Source organism: Pseudophryne corroboree, chromosome 1 (genome assembly GCF_028390025.1).
Source record: "Pseudophryne corroboree isolate aPseCor3 chromosome 1, aPseCor3.hap2, whole genome shotgun sequence".
Lineage (NCBI taxonomy): Eukaryota > Metazoa > Chordata > Amphibia > Anura > Myobatrachidae > Pseudophryne > Pseudophryne corroboree.
This window is the reverse complement of record NC_086444.1, coordinates 911,969,860-911,976,665: the sequence shown is the minus strand read 5'-3', so window position 1 is coordinate 911,976,665 and position 6,806 is coordinate 911,969,860. Positions and strand designations below refer to the sequence as shown.

The window sequence follows — 6,806 nt, the reverse complement described above, 5'->3', positions numbered from 1 at the left end:
TGGGGTACTCAAGACAGGGGGGCCCTAAGATTTAAAATTAATATCATTACATCTAGTGCATGTTATAAAGGTAAAGGGGCACTGTAATGTGGCATAATATGAACTGGGGACACTGTATGTCATAATATGAATTGGGGGTACTGTGTGGCATAATGTGTACTGGCAGCCCTACAATAAGGCATAATATGAACTAAGGCACTATTATGGTTCATAAAACAAACTATGGGGCATAAAATTAACTGAGGCACTACTATGCAATTATAGGGCATAAAATAACCAACTGCTGAGGAGAAGTGTCTCACTAGAGCATTGGAACAGAGGCCCTTTTAAAATGTTGCTATGGGGAGCACAATGTTCTGGCTATGACCCTGCATACGAGTACTGCTGTATTTACACATACACACGATAACAATGATTATGAGACTAATAAATACTAATTATTATACATGCATGTATACTATAACATAAATGTCTATACATTATATATATATATATATATATATATATATAAAATCTATCTATCTACACACATAGATAGGGTGGCACTCCGGGATTTGAAAAATTTAAAATACGTGTGGTTTATTTCTACATTTCAGGGGATGATAGCCCGTCACCAGGACCAAGCGGCCCTGATGCGGGGTATAATCCCCCAAAATATTGAAATAAACCACGTATTTTTGTAACTTTTTCAAATCCAGGAGTGCCGCCCTATCGATCTATGCATACAGGGGTGTAAGCAAATGCACCACGTGAAGGCACCCAGGTAAAGTAAGTTGAATGGTACCATTTGTCCAGGGAGTGCCGGATACACTACACAAAAAGATAAAAAAATATATATAAAAAAAAAAAAAAAAAAAAAATATATATATATATATATATATATATATATATATATGTAAAAAACAAGAAAAAAAATAGCGCCACTTGTGGTAGGTTAGCCCTCACTGCAAATGTAAAATATATGTCCGAATTTACACTCCCTTGGTACAAAGGGTGTCAGCTGGCCCCAAAAATAAAAACAGCAGTGGTAAATTGCTGTAAGAAATGTTATAGGAAACCAAGGAATTGGGTGCTAGCGACCAATGGTGTCTATATTAAAGGAACGTAAAAAGATAGTATATATATATAAAAAAAGGGGGACTTATATATATAAAAAAACGTATTTATTTTTGCACAATATAAAAGGGAGGGTAATACACTGTGGTTTATAAAAATTCACAAAACACAATAGTTAAAAAAAAAATGGAGTAAGAAGTAAAAAGTAAAAAGGTACAAGGTGCAAATCAATTGGTAGTACATATATAAAAAAATGCTTATCTTAGGTACAGGAGGTAGATCTGAGAAAGATCATGGAGTGCCCAACGCGTTTCGTCCTTCAGGACTTCATCAAGGGTGGTGTGGTACTGAGACAAAGCTCCTATTTATACCACTATCAATTAGACTATGTATGACATCACTTCCTCCCATAGTGATGTTAAGGGAAAACTATATACTTCATGTGTTTTTCAAAATTAGACCAATTATATATAGGTAACAAATGTTTTGAGAACAAAGCTAGTTATAATCATCAACTTAAAAAACGAGCAATTTTGTAAGTAAAATCTAATGATTAGTTCATATGAGTACTGGCATCCCGGACTTCCGCCTCACTTCCTGTAGTGTGGCGGGTATTGTTGCGCATGCGTTAACTCCCGAGTATACGATCAGGTGACGTTTGTCACTTCAAAGTTCCTTCTGCGCTTGCGCCGACTCCCGCGAAGCGCCCTGTCCCGGAAGTCGCTGTATGATTCACCGGACATCGCGTCACATACAGGATCCCGGAAGCGCGGTGTATCGTGAACCGCAGTGTGTCACTTCCTGTGGGAGCTTAATTCAGTGAGTGATCTCCGGAGGCTTGTCTTGGAACGCACGTGGAACGCAAACATTGTCTCTGACCCCGTTGATAATAGGTCCCAACGGCGGAGTATTACTTCTTTGGAATACAGTTTATGGCTTCTTCATTTAGACTGCATATGAGTAAGGAGCTTCTTCAGAGAGCACATGGTGGAAATAAAAGAAGATTTTATATAAGTTACCAGAGTTTTATGATGGACTTCATTTGAACCAATTATGTATTCATTTCAGTGTAATAAATATTTTATAAAAATTGATATTATTAATAAATATTAATGCATATTCAATTATTAAAGTGCATGTGCTTTTGTTTATATTTTAGGTTATTTACTTGGTGTGCAGGATTGTGAGAGCTACAAAAAATTAAGTAGTGCATAGGATATATAATAAAGTGAACCATAGGTATTTAGGGTTTATATGAGTGAATATTAAAAATAACAGCTGTTTTACTGGTTTAGGAACTTTTATGTGTATACATTGTTTCTACAGCACCTGGTCTTCTCAGGGGGTCACCCCCCTGATACTGGCCAGGCCCATAAAAATGCTTAGCTTCCACGATCGGACGAAAGTGGGCGTTCCATTTTGGTATGGCTGTAGTCTACTTAACACTAGTTCACCAGAAATTTTTTATAACTGTAGAATGGTCTGGAAATAAAAAGAGAGAGAGAGCGCCAATCCCAAACACCACAGTGTTTATTAGGGGAGAAAGACAAATATATAAATACAGAGGGGGGGGGGGGGGGGGTGTTGTGTTAAAAAGGTAATCAAAGAAAGGGAGAGATTTCATAGCTTTCGTTAAATCCAGCCGGATGCATCGTCCTCAATTGGAAAATCCAAAACATCTCCCTTCTGGATAACAGGTTTGCCAGATCGCCACTTCTTTCGCCAAGTGTGACATGTTCTATGGCTTTGTATGTTAAGGCCTCAGGATTGGAATTGTGGTGTAGGAGAAAATGTTTAGAAACTGCATGTGCTTCCACCTTGTTTTTAATGTTTCGAACGTGCTCTTGGATCCTTAATTTTAGCTGTCTCTTTGTCTTCCCAATATATTTTTTACCACAATCACATTCCAAAAGGTAAATTACAGAGGTTGAGTTGCAGTTCATGTATTCTTTTATCTTGAATTCTTTCGTATCACCTGTTGCGGAGAAAGTCTTTCGGTTTGGGTGTACATATTTGCAGGTATTGCAGTGTCCACACTTATAGCTACCTACACACCTGATAAGAGGTTCTTTCTTGTTGTTTATGGATTTCAGCATGCTTGGTGCCACTAAGTCCTTAAGGTTTTTTGACTTCTTAAAAATAATTTCAGGTTGTGGTGGTAAAATGTCTTTTAAAACAGGGTCCATTAAAAGAATGTTCCAGTGAGTCTTCATTGATTGTCGGATAATTTTCTCATGTCTGCTATAGGTCGTGATAAAGGCAGTAGAGTCTTCTTTCTTTTCCCTTTTCTTGTACGTTAGGAGGTCATTTCTCACCAAGGTTCTTGTTTTATTGACCGCCTTGTCTAGAATGTTCGTGGGATACTTCTTATCCAGGAATCTGTTTTTGTATTTCTCCAATTGGTTATTACATTCTTCTATTTCGCTGCAGTTCCTTCTGATTCTATGGAACTGTGAATAGGGGATATTATTTTTCCACTGTTTTAGGTGATTACTCCTGTAATCCAAGTAGCTGTTGGTATCCACCGGTTTGATGTAGTTCTTTGTGATGATGTTATTTTCTTTACCCACCAGGATGAGATCCAAAAATTCAATTTGTTCCTTATCAATTTTTGAAGTAAATGTGAGATTCAATTCGTTGTGTGCCAGGTATTCATTAAAAAAATTGTTAAAATCTTCTATTGTGCCGTCCCAGATCATCAGGATATCATCTATGTATCGCTTGTAAAACACAATAAAATTCTTAAAAGGGTGGTCATTGTAGATGTAAGTTTCCTCCCATTTTCCCATAAATAAATTAGCAAAACTTGGTGCGAAAATAGTTCCCATAGCGGTTCCGCAGCTTTGTAGATAAAAATTGTCTAAAAATTTAAAATAATTATGGGTTAAAATGAAGAACATGATATCACAGATAAATTGTCTGTGGGAATCAGTCATTGAAGGATCATTGTCCAGATATTCTTTGCATGCTGCTACACCCTTTTTATGTTCGATACATGTATAAAGTGCTTGCACATCGATTGTGACCCATAAATATGTTGGTTTCCATTCGATGTCTTTGACTAGGTTGAGTACTGCGGTTGTATCCTTGAGATATGATGGTAATTGGGTTACATATTTCCTGAGGAATACATCTGCATATTCAGAAAGATTTGAAGTAAGGGAATCTATACCGGCCACTATAGGTCTACCTGGTGGGTTTGTAATTGATTTGTGGATTTTTGGTAAAAAGTAAAATATCGGGGTCACGGGGTAGGACTGCATTAAAAACTGGTATTCCTCCTCCTCAAAAAGCGGACATTCCAACATCAAAACCACTAATTAAGGACATCTTCAACCTTTCACAACACACTCTCTCACAACCGGAAATCTCTTTGTTAAACAAAGGCCTATCCTTTGCGCCTACCAGCGGCATGAATAAATTTGAAACTTTCATAGACCTCAACAAGTTTGTACGAAAATTAACATTGAAACGACACTTCCAAAAGAAAGAAAACGCCATTCTCAGAAACTATGACAACACAACTATCCAATCAAAATCAGGACTAAAACCATCATCGAAGTACTACCCATTGGAATCCAAGGGGAGCCATCTAAGTATCTTTTACGACCTAGTGAAAAAGGATCTATGTGATTCAGAAGTAGAACCAATCCAGGAAAAAAACCTCTCCAATAAAGAACAAGAAGCCTTAAAGAAACTACAGAAAAATACTGATATCATTATCAAACAAGCTGACAAAGGGGGGGGTTTAGTGATCATGGATCGAGAAAAATATATAACAGAAGCCAAGAGACTATTGGACGACACTAAATCATACAAAATATTACAAAAAGATCCAAAAGAAGAATATTTGGAAGATCTTCGATCACTACTTTTAAATGGACTACGTACCAGCATTTTAACAAAGGAGGAATACCAGTTTTTAATGCAGTCCTACCCCGTGACCCCGATATTTTACTTTTTACCAAAAATCCACAAATCAATTACAAACCCACCAGGTAGACCTATAGTGGCCGGTATAGATTCCCTTACTTCAAATCTTTCTGAATATGCAGATGTATTCCTCAGGAAATATGTAACCCAATTACCATCATATCTCAAGGATACAACCGCAGTACTCAACCTAGTCAAAGACATCGAATGGAAACCAACATATTTATGGGTCACAATCGATGTGCAAGCACTTTATACATGTATCGAACATAAAAAGGGTGTAGCAGCATGCAAAGAATATCTGGACAATGATCCTTCAATGACTGATTCCCACAGACAATTTATCTGTGATATCATGTTCTTCATTTTAACCCATAATTATTTTAAATTTTTAGACAATTTTTATCTACAAAGCTGCGGAACCGCTATGGGAACTATTTTCGCACCAAGTTTTGCTAATTTATTTATGGGAAAATGGGAGGAAACTTACATCTACAATGACCACCCTTTTAAGAATTTTATTGTGTTTTACAAGCGATACATAGATGATATCCTGATGATCTGGGACGGCACAATAGAAGATTTTAACAATTTTTTTAATGAATACCTGGCACACAACGAATTGAATCTCACATTTACTTCAAAAATTGATAAGGAACAAATTGAATTTTTGGATCTCATCCTGGTGGGTAAAGAAAATAACATCATCACAAAGAACTACATCAAACCGGTGGATACCAACAGCTACTTGGATTACAGGAGTAATCACCTAAAACAGTGGAAAAATAATATCCCCTATTCACAGTTCCATAGAATCAGAAGGAACTGCAGCGAAATAGAAGAATGTAATAACCAATTGGAGAAATACAAAAACAGATTCCTGGATAAGAAGTATCCCACGAACATTCTAGACAAGGCGGTCAATAAAACAAGAACCTTGGTGAGAAATGACCTCCTAACGTACAAGAAAAGGGAAAAGAAAGAAGACTCTACTGCCTTTATCACGACCTATAGCAGACATGAGAAAATTATCCGACAATCAATGAAGACTCACTGGAACATTCTTTTAATGGACCCTGTTTTAAAAGACATTTTACCACCACAACCTGAAATTATTTTTAAGAAGTCAAAAAACCTTAAGGACTTAGTGGCACCAAGCATGCTGAAATCCATAAACAACAAGAAAGAACCTCTTATCAGGTGTGTAGGTAGCTATAAGTGTGGACACTGCAATACCTGCAAATATGTACACCCAAACCGAAAGACTTTCTCCGCAACAGGTGATACGAAAGAATTCAAGATAAAAGAATACATGAACTGCAACTCAACCTCTGTAATTTACCTTTTGGAATGTGATTGTGGTAAAAAATATATTGGGAAGACAAAGAGACAGCTAAAATTAAGGATCCAAGAGCACGTTCGAAACATTAAAAACAAGGTGGAAGCACATGCAGTTTCTAAACATTTTCTCCTACACCACAATTCCAATCCTGAGGCCTTAACATACAAAGCCATAGAACATGTCACACTTGGCGAAAGAAGTGGCGATCTGGCAAACCTGTTATCCAGAAGGGAGATGTTTTGGATTTTCCAATTGAGGACGATGCATCCGGCTGGATTTAACGAAAGCTATGAAATCTCTCCCTTTCTTTGATTACCTTTTTAACACAACCCCCCCCCCCCCCCCCTCTGTATTTATATATTTGTCTTTCTCCCCTAATAAACACTGTGGTGTTTGGGATTGGCGCTCTCTCTCTCTTTTTATTTCCAGACCATTCTACAGTTGTAAAAAATTTCTGGTGAACTAGTGTTAAGTA

The 6,806-nt window shown here is 37.1% G+C and overlaps 1 pseudogene; it reads right to left on the bottom strand.

Moving 5' to 3' along the window:
• Positions 1-2,373: 2,373 nt before the first annotated feature.
• On the bottom strand, positions 2,374-2,492 carry LOC134949086 (5S ribosomal RNA; annotated as a pseudogene).
• Between the last annotated feature and the right edge of the window lie 4,314 nt (positions 2,493-6,806).